The sequence below is a fragment of the Neocloeon triangulifer genome, unplaced genomic scaffold (genome assembly GCF_031216515.1).
Source record: "Neocloeon triangulifer isolate White Clay Creek 2 clone unplaced genomic scaffold, ASM3121651v1 ptg000003l, whole genome shotgun sequence".
Taxonomy (NCBI): Eukaryota; Metazoa; Arthropoda; class Insecta; order Ephemeroptera; family Baetidae; genus Neocloeon; species Neocloeon triangulifer.
In genome coordinates, this window is record NW_026775546.1 from 7,480,374 (window position 1) to 7,497,744 (window position 17,371).

Consider the following 17,371-nt stretch of genomic DNA (forward strand, 5'->3'; position numbering starts at 1 on the left):
TTAAAAAATAAAAGTAGAGAAGCGGCGGCGCCCTTGGCTTTTGCTCGAGAAGCGCGCGCCGGCCTCTGTTATTAAGTTGTACCTCTCAAGGACCGCGGCATTTAAATGCTACATTTTCCTTGCATTTGCCGCCGAGAAAGAAAGAAAAGAGTTACGGAATCTGGAATGAATTAATATGTGGAAAAAAGGCACAAAATTTTTAAAAATGCAGCAAGAAACCAAATGTTTAAATAACAAATTTAGTTTGTAAAATCAAAAGATTAACGGATTTTTTGTACAACTTCACAGAAAATAAAATAAAATATTTCATTTTATATTATTTTTCTATTTAATTGGATTTTTAAAAATGCAATTTAAATAAATTATGTATATTTTCAGGATTGGAGATTTCTTTGAAGAGTCACAGCAAAACGTGAGTACCTTTTTGCCTTTTAAAAATTTCCAGCTCCAATTTTGATAATTTTATGCTAAAAGGGTTGCCCAAGCTTTTTCCCTAATTGGCAGTAAAATTCCTTTGTGTGTCGGGCGAGCGAGCGACGGAACAACCCGATGATAAATGTGTGAATGGAATGAGAATGAGGGAGCTGAATCATATCAAAACGAGCCGTGTATACCATAGAGAGCCGAGACGCGCGGATAAAAAACGAGAGAGATGAGGAGGTGCGAAGAGCGGCGAGATGGCTTGTTATCTTGAGGCTAACGTAATCAATCCAACACTTGCGTGTCCCTTTGAAGCGGCCGCCGCGCTTCTTTTTACTCGGCCGGCCGGCAGGTAAAAATTATCGGCACCACACGGCCCACCTGAATGCAACGAGAAGCGCCGAGATTTGAAAATAAAAAATAAAAATAATAAGCGAGCAATGCCGCATCCGACAAAAATTTTAAATCGGTAATATAATTTTTGCATTTATTATTTTTTCTTATAGAAATAACATTATTATAATTTTTATTGCAACAAATTTTTCTGTGATGAGTTTTTTCTGTTTGCCTAGTCCAAGAGTACTCTTCAAAATATGAGAAGCACCTCAGGAGATCTATTTATATTAAACAGTTTTGAATGAAATTTGAAGATATTCCTTGGACAAATGCAATTTTTTGGAAATGCATTAATAAATCACAACATATGACTCTGAAAATTCTACAGTTTTAAAATGTCAACGGAAACTTAAGTTCTAGAAAATTTGTGAGCATTCGAAATTTGACTATATTTTCATCACATTTCATTCAAATAACGCAAAGTAATCGTTTTATTTATAATTATGCAACAATTAAAAACAAATAATATGTGCCTGTTTTTAATTATTATTAATTATATTGCATTTTGAAATGAAAATTTTAATTCATAATCAGAAGTAAATAAATTTTAATATAATTCTATATTTTTATCTTAAATTTAAATTTAAAATTATTACTGTGTTTAAATGAATATAAAAATTTTTACAATTAATGACATAATAAATTAGTATTTTTAAATGTTTTTATATTTATATATGTTAGAAAATAAACATCTAATCTAAAATTATTCTGATAAGTCGGTTTCAAAGTCCTTGAGATTGAAGGTTAATTATTAATATAGCTTGAAAGTTTGTTCATTAATTTTGATTCCTCAAAAGCCACATTGGGAGAGAACGGTCGGTCGGTCAATCTCCGTTTTCCTGCAAATTATTTTCATGCGAGAATGGCCTGCCGTTCCCATTGCGGGTTAAAAAGTCGCGCGCTTCATGGGAAAGGAGCACTGATTGATGTGCGCGGTTATTATTATTGAGTTTAATCTCATAACGCACCACTGCCTCAAACAAAAGCGCGATCCAATAATATTTATTCCAACACGCGTGTGAAACAAATTTACCGCTTTCTTGACCAATTCCCTTTTACAAAAAACTGATGTAAAGCAGAGAAGATCGAGAGTCAAAATTGTCAAAAACGATCCCGCACCCACCCTCTACCGATCTCACCCCTAGGCACAAATGCCACCCTCGACGAGAACGCACGGGTCGGTCTGACATCTGACTCCGAGTAGTCGAACTATCTGTACCGGATTGAGGGGATTCGTTTTTTTAATTCACAGCGTATTAGGCAACCTGCTTTTCAAGTAAGCCGAGCCAGTTGCCTAACAGGAAATTAAAATGAGAGAGAAGCGTTATTTGGAAAAAGGAAACGTGCAACAATAAACAATATTCTAAATAAGAAAAAATTGATAATCATGTAATTCAGAAATAATTTTATTTCATTTGGACAGTAGAACTAATTTTAATTTTATAATTAATAAAATCTTTAAATTGACAATATTAATTCAGCGGTCTTTATTTTCGCATCAATTTTAATCTAATTACAAAAAAAAAGATTGGTAGAGGAAAATATACCAGATGCTCTTTAATTGATTTGAATTCACAGTTTTAAAATAATTTTAAATTTAGTGTATTTCAGCTAATTTTTATTATTTTAATTTAGAATTTAAAATAATTATGTATAAATCTAAAAAAAAAAAAATGAGTAATTACGAACAATTATCTGAATGCACAGTCACTTGCTCTTGGAACAAATTAATTATTGATGCACATTATTTTTACACGTTTTATCAAGTATCTGAATTTAAATGAAAAAAAAAACCTATTAGCATAGTAATTTGACAAACTAACACACATCTCATAAAAATTGTTCGCTTCTCTGGCAGTTATAGACTTTTCAGGAAAAATGTTAATGGCATTTACACATGTCGGTCGTTGAAGCTTCACTGCTCCGTACTTTGGGGCGGCTCATGCCACGCACATGTCTGCAACCACATTCACCAAGCCGCACACACGTTCTCTAAAAAAAGGACGCACACTCATTCATATACCAAGTTATCTTGAGCAGTCCAACGTTAAATCCCTAAGACGCTCACATTGACAATTTTGTAAGCAATAAAAAAAAAGTTGAATGAAAACTAAATAATTAATTAGTATATTTTTTACTGTAAGTACTTTCATTAATCAATATGATTTATATTTTTATAAAATTTCCATTGATAATTTAAGACGAGAAAATGCTGAATACTTTTTTTGGCCGATATATCTTTAAATGTAATTTTTTTCAATTTAAAAACAAAATAAATAATAGACACCTAATTTTTACACTTTCAATGAGGCCCACCTCTGTGATAAACACACATCAGCTGAAAATATGACACATATTTTTTTAACTATCATTAATTGAATAAATAAATAAATAAATAAAACTATTAACATAAAAAACTTTTTATTATACATATTTTTAGTTCTCTGTATTATAAAAAAAATTAAAAGTGCGTTTAATGAGCAGTTAAGGGCTCTAGTGTGTGTAAGAAGAAGCGGGGGAGAGCTAGCGAGAGTGAAATAGCTCCTAATAAGCTGACGATTGGTTTATTTGATTGAAACTGTTTATACGCATCGGGAGCGGCAGATGCGAAATGATTCGGTGAATGACATCTTCTGTATTTCCTCATAAAACCCGCAGCCGCCCAGCGAGCGATAAATAGAAAAAGGCTGCAGTGACAAGGCGTCGGTTTGTGTGTGTCTAGTTTCTGGTCGGCAATAAAAACGGCATTAATTCGAAAAGATGAGCACCAGATCACCCCGGGGTTTTGTGTTTCTTGATGTCATTTGCCTGGCCTGCCTCGGCAATAACACAAGATCTGAAACACGGCGGCTCTTGGATGAATTGGCTCTTTTGTTCTTGCGGGAATATTCGACGGGGGCTGCTGAAAAAACACGTAAAATATATAAAATGACAAAAACACACACACACAAACTGGTCTTGCCTCACTCAAAGAAGCTTTCAACTTCTCTGTTCGAGAGAAGTTCGAGGAAATCGCTGGACATTCAGCAAAAAAGCAAACGATTTAGAAAGCGTTGAACCAACAAAGAGAAAAAGAAAATGCTTTCCAATGGAAAAGGCTTCTAAAATAATATTAGATACAACAAAAAATTTAGTTTTATATTTAAAATAATATTAAAACAAAATACTTGATATAAATATCTGTTAGAAAAAAACATTATTTTTTTTTTTAAATATTATAAGAACCATAAGAACCTCTATTAGAAATGGGGTCAAAAAATTTTTATGAAGTGGACTTTTAAACTACCATCAATCGTAATTGAAATTAAAACTTTTTTAAGTGTTTTCCTGCAGTAAATTTAATCTCGGTTTTTATTATTAATTCATTTGATTTCTCTATATTTCGTGAATATAATTTTTTTAAATTGATGATGTAGAGGGGACAAAACCAAAATGCAATTGAATTCAAAATTTATTTCATTGCTCAATAAGAGAGCAGAAGTTGAGAGAGCGGATGGAGAGGAGAAAACTCACGAGCGCGCCTCTCAAATTACTCTTTCTTAAATAATCTTTTCAAATTCAAATTGCTCCATCTCAAGAGTTCGTCTATCTCTGCTGAATGAGAGATTCTCCGCTCGCTTGAATCTCTGCTTAAGAGTTTGCGGTTTTTAGTATGCTGAATGAGCTGCCGGCGCTGAAAGGGAAAAGTTGCAGGGGCGCACTTTCTTGCGAAATTATCCTCGCACACTCTCGGCACCGCATCTCGAGAAAATATAAAGTAGAGATGAACGTAAAATTTAAAAGAGCCTGCTCATTGCTGGTATTGTGAAACTCACAGAAATACTTCAATGTATTATTTAAAATTAAGGTAGGTCAATTATATTTTTTTCCAATTTTTTTTGTAATTTAAAATTTCCTATATCTTAGTCAAAGTCAAATTTTAAAATTTCGTACAAGGGAATACATAGATTTTACTTTTCGGATTTTATTAAAAATATTTAATTTTTAAATTGATTAAACATACAACAAAAACCGCTTTTTGTCCGAGAAAGGACCTTTAATATGGAATCAATCGGTTGGTGCTGTATTGGGTTGGCATTCACCCCCCTCTTTTCCGTGTAAAACCGAAATGAAGAGCCGCTTGATTGGCACCATTTTCCGCGCCCTTTCATTCTTTTCAGCAGCGGCAGCAATAGTGCAGAAAATTGCGGCCAATATATTAACGATTGCCGCCGCTTTTCTCTCTCTCTCTTTCTCTTCGCTCTGAGAAGCAGCAGCAGTTGATCGAGTCAGTCTGCAGATGGAAGAGTGCCGAACGAGCGTTGCATTTCAAATTGATAAAAACCCAGACACATTACGATTAGGACTTTGAAGAACTTGTTTTAAGCGAAAAGTTTATTAATTAGAATTAGAAAGTTCAATTTCTATTTGATTCCTAGTTTCAGAGAATGAAAAAAAAATTATAAAATAAAAAGTAATTTATTTGAGGAGTATAAAAATTTAATTATTTCAACTTTTTTCACATCTTGAATAGAAAAGGTACAATAATTAATTAATTTTAGACCTACAAAAATCAATAATTTGGGCCAACCCATAATTAAAGCATGAAGGTTTAACTTTTTGACGCAACTATAGCCGACTACTAATATGTATAACATCAGTGCCATCACATGGCAGTCTGAAAACTATTGGTATTGTCATTGTTGTTTATTTGTCCATTGTTACATTTTTTCCAGTTTTTTTTATAGCTAGGAATGAGTTTGAGGTCAAACTTCAGGTGAGATCATTAAATTATTTACTTTTTTAACTTGAAAATGCAAAAAAATTTAACTTGATGAAATGACTTAAAGTTTTAAATTAACTTTTTGCTCCCTTTTTAGAGAAAAAATTTCTCCATTATTTTTCAAATAAATCGGCTGATTTGGTCTTGTGACTGTTCCCGGCCACCACACTCTCCGCGTGCTCTTTCTGCAGCTCTCTCTGGTTCTTTCGCCACTTCGGCGTCTATAAATTGATGTCACGTCGCTGCTTTTTCTTCTTCGTGTGCGCGTCGTCGTCGTGTCTTCTTTATTCCCGACTTGTGTAAATGAATTGCCCTCACCCCTGCTGGCGAAACTTTTTCTTTTTCAATTCGAGACCCGACTTTTCTGCTCAAGGGTTTGCTGCTGCCTGATGAAGTGTAATTGGAAAGAAAGTAAGGAGGGCTGTTGGCTGCAGTCGACTGAAGCGAAATTACCGCCGCTGATGATTCCAATTACCTCAGATCGTCTCTCGCCCTGACAAAGGCAATTCCGAGACTTTTGATCTCTCTTTGGTTTTTTTCTCTATTTTTATATTAATTCAGCTCAAAAGAAAGGACTAAAAGCTTAAAAGGAGTTCAAAAGAGCCTCTATCTCTAGATAGTTAAAAAATACGGTCCTAATGTTTAAAATTTTGGTCCAGAGAAAAATATTAAAATTAATTATTAATTAAATTGATTGATTAAAGAAGACTATGTGAATGAGCCAATCAAGAAAATCAATAAATTATTTGATGGGGAAAAAATTAAAATAAGATTGTAATAATTTATTAAACTTTATTCTAAAAAAAGCATCAATGATTATTTTTTACTTTTAAAAAACATATCGAAAAGCGAATGAGAGCGGCGTTACTCTCAATGTATAGTGTAAAGAATTGCGGATGCTTTCGATTGACACAGCATTGAAATTATTTGAGTTGAAATTTGCTCCTATGGCCTCGTATGGTATTGAAGTGATTTGGAAGTATTTAAAAAAGGAAGATTTTGTGAAACTGGAATGTTGAAAAAAGTACTAGGTTTGTCAAAATACACGAGATCTCGCTATGTGTATGAGCTTGTCGATACTGATTTATTTATTTCCGATTTAAAAGAAAAATTTGACCTTCCAGTGAACAATGCATTTGAAACTTTTTGTTATGAACAATTGCTGAAGAAATTGAATATCTGTGATGAATTTTATGGTACGGAGACGATGATTAAAGAAAACTGGAAGGCGGCGCAATTTAAGGATAGACATGTTTTCACCAGATACGCGTGTCATGGTTTTCACTTTTTGTTTTGTACAAACAGTACATATCACTGTGAAGCACTGAAAATTGTATCTGCAAATTTTGTGGTGGATTTTGTACACAGTATCATATAATAGATTGTGTAAAAAAGAAAATGAGTCTGCGAGAAGCAGCAAACTGTAAAGCCAAGTGAATTGGGAGGTTATATTGTTAGAGTTAATTTGTGGCACGCCTACGGCGTTCATTTCAATAAATTACTAATATTATAAAATTTCTTATATGTTATAGCATAATTGTAATTGCGTGAGATAATGTCACAACTCTCAGGTATACCCTGTGCTATGACCTCTGAACCCTCTTCATTTCAATTTTATTCTGAAAACATAAATCATTGTAAATAATTTATCATGACTCTATCTTTCAATAATTCAAAGAAAATCCTCACCATGAACAAATCTATACATTTTAAAATTTTAAATATTCGAGATACAATAGAGGTTGTATTTACAATTTATATCAATATTTGTATACTATATTTTTATGAATTATTTAAAAAAAGTCACTAATTTATAAAAGTTAAATCAAATATACAATATAAATTAAAAAAACATGTAGAAATAAAAATTGTATATTTTAATATGCATAAAAAACACTAATTTTATAAAAATATTAAAAATAATAAACTTTGTGGAACTTTTAAACATGTTAACTTTAAGCCAATTTCAATCTAGGATAGTAAATTAAAAAGGCGATTCAAATATTGATTTGTATCATTATAGTACTTATTGTATCTTAATGTTGTACGCCTACGGTGTTTAATAAATACTTCATTCAATGATTTTTTTTGCATAATTTATTTGAGCACAACCAACTGCCATCGACAAATTTATTGAAAAAACATGCTAATTATTTAAAAAGTCCCCGTCAGTAGCATTCAGTTGGCAACTCACAGATTGGATAACCTCTTGTAAAATTGCACCTCTTGCCGTGAAGTTTGCTGGTGCTGCTTTCTTGTGTCCGAAGTTCGACGCATCCTTTTGTCTTGTCAGTACTGTCTTTCCACAAATCGCTATTTTGCTCCAATCTGGATCCGTCCTGCCACCGGTAATCCAAATGGTCATCGCTTCCGTAGTTTCGAGCCGAAACCCACCAGGAAAAGCCTGCACAGTAAAAATTTAGATTGTCACATCATGTGATAATTTAATTCTTCTCGGAATGCAGTTAAAATTTTCTGGACTCTATAAAAAAATGTATAAAATATATTTACCAAATGGAGCGATGGAACTGATTTCAGTTTCAAATGCTTTCTTCCAAACCGCGTGCAAATCGTTCTTGTTATTCAGGGTGGCCAAGTACAGACCCATCTTTGCGCAAATCTCCCTGGCGGCAGTCCAATTTCCCTGTGGTGAAATAAAGATTAGAAAAATGCTCAGGTGCTGGAAAAATAGAATATACTTTTGATAGTAAAAAAGAGTACTTTTTTCCGTTCGACAGTGTCGTCAATGAGGCTGATTCTGAAAAGTTCACAAATTTTAGAATAAATAAAAATTAAAATGATTTATTTCAATAATAAAAGGCTTAAATAATTATCAATTACCAGCTAACTTGCAGTTCGGTGGAAATCTGAGTTCCAGTAGCTGAAAACAGGACAATTTTGCATTTATTAACTGCAAAAATGCAAGTAATAAAAAAAAATACCTGAAAGTGACGTTCAGTGAGTTTTGACAAATCGTCCAGCTTTTTACCCTGGCGCTCTTCCACGTACCTCAATTTTTCCATAGTCTAGAAAATAAAAAGCAAAGTTTGAATTTAAAAAATTATTTTAACATAATATATTGAATTATTTTAAACTATAAACAAATTTTATTTTCTAAAATTTATGAACAAAATTTTCAAATAACTTACTTTGAACGCGTAGAAGTTTAAAAGGGCGGTGCCAATCACTGTCAAAACAATGCAGAAAATCAGAGTGACCTGCAGTGTTTTCTTGCAGCCCTTGGCCTTACAGTCAGGGGCATCCTGGGTCGTTTCAGGCACCTCTAATTTGACCGAACTTTTAAGCGAGCTTGAAATCGGGGATGGTCCATGAATCCAATCTTTTATGTCATCTACTTCCGTGTATGGACTTGAATAAGTGTGCTCAGAAGTTGAATCTTCAATTTCCATGATGCGTGCTGCCATAATTGACCCAAATATTGCACAGTTTTTTCCAACGAGACCACTTAAGAATCGGAAGCTCTCACAATGTAGAGCTTTTGTTAAAAAATATATAAAATTTTGAAGAGTTCAAGTGGATGTGAACTTGACGAATGGATTGTTCCAACTGACCAGTCAGCTTTTTTGTTAGTATTATTGACTGCGCGCGCTTTATTGTTACTCATTTTGGTTTATGCTCAAAACATTAAATGCCCTGAAGGGGCTGAAGGTGATTCAGCGTTAGTTTTCATCAAGAAAAGAGATGAGTGGTCGGGCAAGGGTCGCTCATGAAAAAACGTTTTGGCAGCCGCATACGAGAATGACGCACTTCTCATTTCTCATCCCCTCCCCCCACTCCTTAATATAGTTTTATATTGAAGAAAAAATTAATATTCGAATAATTTAAAAACTTTTTAAATTTTTTCCAATTTTTTTCCATATTTATTTGTGAAGTTCAATTAAAAAATTTAGTGAATTTAATTTCGCTAAAAATGAAAAAATAAATTTGGGAATTTCTAAGTCTATTGAATCTCCCCCATTATTATTTATTAACTTCTTTACTAATCTCCTTTACGTGGAATTGCGTTTCAAGACACGAGAAATTCCCAAAAAATACAAATAAAATCCATTTAACTTACTATTTATTATAAATAATTATTTATATAATTGGCTAAGATTTTTAAATATTTAAAGATATTTGAAACAGCAGGCTACAACATTAATAGTAGTAATTGCCGTAATTGCATCATATTATTTTGCGGACCCTTTTTATCAAAATATATTGTTAGCGCCAATTTCCTCAAACACATGTCAGTACTGCTTTCAAAGAAAATTGAAGTGCCTCAATATAAAAAAGCACCATCGAAGATAGGAGTTTCCAAATTTGAGCTGTGACGGTGCCCTCTCCAGCGAGTGGCTTTTAATTTTAATACTTTGGTCTCGCGCGCCACTCGAGTGAAGAGCATTCCGAATGAAAAAAGCTCAATGAGGCTGCTTATCGCCTCAGCCTCCGTGCTCCAACATCACCTAGAGTGCCTCCAAAAGCACATGCTTCCGCCGCTTAATTTGAATGGGGCGGCGATTAAAACATATGAGCAGAACAGGTTCACTTTCCAGATGTTTGACCTCCGCCGCCCTTGCTTTCAGCAACACCAGCTTACAGGGGAATTTTGTTATTTTATTAATTTGATTGATTTAACAGCAAAACCATTCAAAAACTTCCAGGAAAAATTTTTATCCTATAATAGATTGAGACATGAAGACAATTTGTTTGCCTTATTAACATGCTGAACCTGAACCTAATTTTGGCCATGTGAAGAAATGAAAATTAAAAAGATTTTTCATAATATGTAATATTTGCAATCTTTTTCATGATTTTTGTTCATTTGTTCAACTGTTACATCACATAAAAAAATGACATTCAATTTTATAAAATTTGCTTGAGGCAAAATTATATCACTAGCAAATATCTAGTAATTTGCAGACCCTTCTAATTAAGTCTGGTACAGTTTTTAAAACCTTTCCACACAAATTCATTTATTTTTTAACAATTTAAGTTTAATTCATTTAATTAATATAATTTAAAAAAATCTTAGTTTTTATTGTTAAAACGGAAATTTAAAAATTTTTTAAAAAGCATTCCAAGTTCTTTTAAATTACCATCGAATTACTCACTAGTGTAATTTAATTTGCACGTGTCGCAATTAACAACGAATTTCACAGCTGGGTGAGAATGAGGCAAATATTTTAAATTAAAACGCCTCCCGAGTCTCTCGAAGGGCGTGAAACGAAAAGCTCAAAAAAGTCCCCGCGAGCCAATTAGCCGTGCGTTGGTATGCCGACGGCCGTCTTTAAATCAAAGCAATTGGACAGTTTTAGGGGAATTTAAGTACACAAACACCATCGAAACTAATTGACGACGTGCTCGCTTTGAATAAATTAATAGGCCTCGCGGGACGACGCTTTTCGCCTCAAAAACCTGTGTCTAAATTTAACACACAAGGGTGAACCGAGAGAGAAGAATCACTTAGCAATCCAAATAATCTCTCGTCGCGACTTCGGATACCTGCCCTACTTAATGGGCCCCTGATTAAAATAATAAAAGGCTCTTTGGTTAACCTCGACGCTCTCCGTTGGGGAATGCCTGTTTTTCTTTTGTTGCGGCTATTGGAGTTTTATAAAATTGAGGGGGAAACCAATTTAAAAATCGATAACCTATTCAATAAGGTCAAGTTGTGTAGAAATCTGGTCCAGTTTCTGCTAAAAAAGTATATGATAAATGATTTTACTGAAAAAAAATTGGAATAGAAAATTGCAAAATTGTGCTTAAATATTGTATTAATTCTCGGTGATTGAATTTAGTTTTGGTTACAAAATAAATATTAAACAGGAAGTATGAAAATCAACACTATTCAGTTCTATATAGTTAAAAAAACCAAATTAATCTCCAGTCTTTTTATTGTTGTCAAGATTGGCAAAAGAAAGAAAGAATAAAATTGTGTAGGATTTTTTTCTCAGTTTAAAGTTTATTCTTACAGTGGTTAAATTTTTCCTTAGCCAATTTATTGAATTTATTCATTGTAAATATTGTAATTTAATATAATGTACGTTTAATTAAAACATTCTTTTATCTTTGATTCTTTTATGATATCAGCTTTTAATCACTTTTAATCAAATTTAAAGACTTCTTTTAATTTTTTTAACATTGTAAAATATTTTTTACTAATTTCATTTTAAGAAATTTTAGCAAAAGATTTTAGTTGATACGGAAAAAAACCAGCCGTTTTGTAATATAAATTGATAGGTCTTCTTTAAAATTAAATTAGTGCCATAATAAATTTTAGAACACCAAAAAATACTTTTTATCATATCATTTTTAAAAACATTAACATTATAAACAAATGAACTGATTAACTATTCTAGACTTTGTTACGTAAAAACGATTTTTTAATCTAACTAAATTTCGAGTTCAAAAAAATCACCCTTTTTGGAGAAAATATGTCATTTTCACCAATCTATCCTTGTATTCTTCCTTTGCTTTCGTGTTAATCGAAAATCCAGCTGTTTAGCCTGGAGAGTGACAAAAGTAGCTGTTCCCGCCGACTTGAAAACCAAATAATCGAAGCACGCGCTCTCCTGCGCAGCCCGAAAATTCGGTCCTGCCGGAGCGATGGACTAATTTATTCGGTCATTAGTCAATCGTCGTGTAAAAGGGGAGCCCCTGCAGTCCAGGTGGAGATTGTTTCTCGCGGCGCACGCCTTGAATCCATCAGCGAGCGCGCACGATTTATCGAGTGGTGGAAAGAGAATCCCCGGGCCCCGTTTACACTTTTTCGTTGCCCACTTAATTTCCACGCACAGCGGCCATCGCCTCTGAGTAAACACTTACCCAGCACTTTAACCAAAGTACACACACTGTCATAAACATGTAATTAATTATTTGCAGGTCACGCGCACCAACCACGTCCGCATTCACAAATTTTTTTGTGACCGAGGGACCAAGAATCTGTTTTCTGCGTTGGATTGACATTATTGACAAACTGAAAATGCTCAAAATTAAAATAAAATTCCTACCAGAATATTGAAACAAAGTTTTTTTGGAAATGAAGATTCCTCGTTGAACGAGGAAAAGCCCGAATCTTCATTTCCATGATCATCTCCTCGAGTGTCAACTTCTTCAAACAAAGTCTTTTTGTTTAAATTTTTACTCAAAAATTAATTCTGCAAATGGTGAGTTATTTTAACTTATAAAAAGGCTTTGTTTCATTATTAAATAGTTTTTTGTCATTTTGTGATATTTGATCAATATTTGAATTAATTTGAGATCTTTTCATTTTTTATGAAGTATTTTAAACATTAAACGCTCTTTTATTGTTCGACCATATTAGTGCAAATTGATACAAATTTCATTTGAAACTTCAAACGATTTTGTTTTTTGAAGAATGAAATTTAGTTTAAATTTAATTGCCTTGTCTTTGAACATAAAGTGCATCAAAATTTTGAAATAAAATAATCCTGAAAATATCCTTCTTTAGTTTTAATTGATTAATTTTTGCTATGAAATAGCTCTTTAACAGATTATTATTTGCAAAAAAAATACCAATAACTCCAATTTTTTCAACAGTTCTTTCCTTCTCAAACTCCAATTGTTTTGCTCGTTCTTTTAGAGATAATGTTTTAATCAAATTCATTTATAGGGTGAGACTTTGCCCTTCAAGTATATTTAAGTAATTCCGTTTCACAAGCATTCATTGTCAGAAAGGATCAACTTTTACATACATGTACGTATGTACAATTGCACCCCCGGTTTGCCGCGCTGCTGAGCAGACAATGCGAGAGAGCAATTCATTCACACGCGATGCATAATGGGCGAGTGTTTATGCTCGACTTGATAAATTGCGTCGCAGCGTTACACAGTCCTTAATGCCCGCGGCCGCATTAGAATAATAATGACGGACCGACAAAGCCCATTACCGTTTTGTCCTCTTGCTATACCCGTACATTGTTGCGCGCAATGTCTCTTTTATTGTCACACTGCAGGTCTCGTGCCCTCTCTGCTAAATTGAGGCTTGATTGCCGTCCTCTGCCATACCACGTCGACCGTCGACCAAGAGAGATGGAGAGAGAACGATTCGCAAGGAAACACCCCTCTCTTGAAGGAATAAAGAAGGGGTTGGAAATTTTATAGATATTAAATAATTTGAAAGCTAAAATATAAATTAAAACAATAATTTGTTTAACATTTTAATTAAATATACATAATGGTTTACTTACATTAATATTGTTATGATATTATTATTTAGTTTAGTTTATTAAATTGTATTATATAGAGAATTTTTACCTATAAAATTGAATCAAAAGACTTTATAAATTGTTTTTCATCTAAATCAACAAAAACAATTATTATATTTAATGATTAAGGCCACATCTGAATTATTTAGTGCTTTGTTAAAAACATACTTATTACTGATCTTGAGTGACGAATCCTTAAAGAAAAAATTAATTGTATAATTCTTGCAATAAATTTAAAAAATCCTCAAAACCTCCAAATGAAATAGGAATTAGTATTGCTATAATTTAAAATTTAATTTTACTTGATTAAACAGTTAAATTGAACTTATAAAGATTTGTATGTACGATCTTGAGTTCATCTGATTCAGATCAATTCAGACGAGAGTTAAAAGCGCAATAATTCATTCATTCCAAATTCACGGGCCTTGACGTGTATTTTCGGGCCAAGTGGCTGCTTTTTAAAAGGAATGCACAAAAATGCGGCGCAACTTATTTCTTTTTCGAGCCAGAAAGAAAAAAAAAACAAAACGCGTCGCTTTTGTTTACACCATCAAAGCCAAGAGGAAGAATACCAAAGTGCGCGCGTTTGAGAAGAGAAAAATAGTGTGTGTCCACTTTCAGACCCACCAGGTAGCAAATTATCACCTCGTCCCAAATCCCCGACGGATAACAAAAAGGAAAGCCTCTCTTTGATGCGCCTCAAGATGAGAAAATGACACACACGCCTTTTTGAAAACACAAATAAATTTAATGCTTCCTCTTTACACTTTCTTCCTTTGTGCAGCGTCCGAAAATAAAGAGAAAGAAAGAAGTCAATTTGACGCTAATCCTTCTGTTCTTTGAACTGTGTATGTTTGAAAATAGTGGGGTAAACGAATTGCGAAATGTAGTTTTGTGAAGAGCTAAGAGTGGCGTACATTAAAAAAAAAGCTATCCAAGAGTTGAATTTTCAAAATGTAACTTATAGTGAATTATGTAATTAAACTGAACATACTTTGTTTAGCATGAAGTAAAATCTAGTTGAAAAAATAACAACGAGCTTCCATAAATCTCTATTTTAAGTTGATCAAGATTAAATCAATTTTCTTTTATAATGTTAAATAATTAAGGTGAATCTGGAAGTGCTAAAATACTTCCAAATTTTCTTAATTTTTTTTTAATTCATGTTCAGAAACAAATAGATATTTTTTCCCTGTAAGCAATGGAATTGTATAAAAAAAAAAACTCATAAATCGAAGAATGTGTCAGCCTTTATATGAATGTTTGTAAGAAATAAGTACTAATGTGCCTGACGAAAAGCGTTTAGTCCAGGCGTGTCTCTGCCGCTGCAAGGCCATAAACTACAATTTAAGACCGAGAGTTTTTAATAATCCAAATAGCGCGCAGTAGTTCTGGGGAGCTTTTTCTTGTAAATACACACACACAGGGGTAGTACATTAAGGAGGAGGTCGGCGAGAAATGAATATGCAGCGAGCCCTTCTTGAAAGCAGCACCACCGACGACCAGTCGCTCTCAATTATTTATTATTCCAAGGCATGTGTGTTGCTTGATGACTGCGGAGCACCAGTGATTTATTGCCCCCGCCTCGGCTGCTACTCACTCGGATGGTCTGGCCTCTGTTTCGACTCCACTAAAATGCACCAATATAATACACAAGCATTGGGGACTGGAAGGATAGCAAAGAGTCAAGTGCGCGCAGACAGGAAAATTGGGTAATACTTAACAAAAAATGTTTCTACCTGAAACCTGCCTGAAACTAAGACCGTCGATTTTAATTTTAAAAATAAAAGAAAACAGACAATGATAATGCAGTGAAATTTAATTAAACCTATTATTTTTCTTCTTACAGTGATTTTTTCATTATTTATGCATTGTATTTGATTATATTGTTCTCATTGTTTTTTTGGTTCAATATTTACATCAGTCTCATCGTTTGAGTTCAATTTTCAAAAAAATTTAATTTTAAATGTCGATATAGTTGGAGTTATGTAGAAACAAATTAAAGAGAGATGGAGAACTTGTCAGACTTTAATATTTTTTTATAGGAAAAAATTATCTTAATTTATTCAAATTTTAAATTCTAAAAATTGACCATGTTCCAATGTGAATTTCTAATAAAATTTGATTTTTTTCTATGCTTTTGTGCTTGCTTAATTATATGAAATGGAGAAAAACAGTTATTATACTGTGCATTTATACTCCTAAATCAAAAACTACAAAAAAGGAACGCAATTTGTTGAGCACCGGCGTCGCACAGGTTGCATATCTGGCCGCGAGCAGGCGCATCTCTAAATTCAATCTTTGAGCAAATTGCGTGGAAAAATTGAAGGAAATCATTTTTGGCTGTGCCGTGAATTGTTATTCCTCGAGAGTGGGTGAAAAGTTGGTTGCTGAAAAACTCCTTTTCCTCGGGGCGGGAAAGAGAAAGAAAAAGATGCCTGATCAGCAGTAGTCGGCGAGTGGAAGGGAGAGAAAGAGCCCTTTTCAAATCACTCCCTGATTGCTCCATTGGCGGTCATTTGTAGAGCTTGCTTTCGCAATCACATGATCTCGCATTATCCCGGCCCGGGAAAATCTCTCTCCAGTGGCGAGTGCTTTTCGCTCTCAGCCGAGTGCGGTTTCCCACCGACGACAATTCAAGAGAGTGACCGCTCGGCTGGAAACTGCACGGGGGAGGAATCGGATTATTCAACTCCAATTAGGCCCCGCGAGATACGTAGATGAATTATTTATATATCGACATCATCCCAGCAACTCTCCTCATTTTCAAATAAAAGTTATTTGATATTCAAAAAATGTAATAATAAATTAACTTATTATATGGAATAAAATATTTTTTATACATATGGAGAAAATCTATTTCCAGGTAGTTTTAGCTTAAAAAATTATCAACTAAGAAGGAAACTAACCAACAAAAATTTGCATTTTTAACATAAAAATTGAAATCTCTAGAATAATTTTAAATGCTGCTAATTTTTCCTTATTGTTCGTTATTTTTTAATTAAATTATTTCTCAACTTCCTGGATTGTATTAGAAGCAAAATAATTCTCCCAATAAATCATTTACAATTTTATTACATGGTAAAAGTTTCACTGGAGTAAATAAACAGTTCGGTCACTTGATTGATGCCCTATTTCTTTTTTTATACACTGTGCGCGGTGAAGGGTCTTCTCCGGTTGCAAATGCGTTCGACGCCGATTAAAAGCCCCTGTGCATCAATCTCTCTCCCTCCCACGCCCCGATCCAATTTCATTCACATCCATCGTTATTCATACGCGCGGTGTATATTAAGGAGTTAATGCAGCACTTAGGAATCAATGTGTCTCGCAAACACGAACACTACTTGTGAGTGAGCATTAGGGTCATTTAGCGCGTTTGAGATACCCAAGTGTGTACTTAGGGGTATCAATTACACGGCGAAAAGTGGACGACGAGACAAAAAGAGCAAAGGCAGCTTGGGCGGAAAATCAATTATGATGATATTTTGGTCTGGGCCAGCATTAAAAGAATAAGTTTTAGCCCGTATAGAAACAATATTACCACTCAATTTATTCAAATTTT

The 17,371-nt window shown here is 33.6% G+C and overlaps 1 protein-coding gene across 1 annotated transcript in view; it reads left to right on the top strand.

Annotated features, from left to right (window-relative positions):
* The window catches only part of LOC132205848 (homeobox protein Nkx-3.2-like), a 182,434-nt gene that overhangs the window by 154,019 nt on the left and 11,044 nt on the right, over window positions 1-17,371 (top strand). Inside the window, exon 7 of the transcript XR_009442723.1 lies at window positions 379-412. The gene's annotated coding sequence lies outside the window, so the exon portion shown is untranslated. The remainder of the gene's footprint in view (window positions 1-378; window positions 413-17,371) is intronic.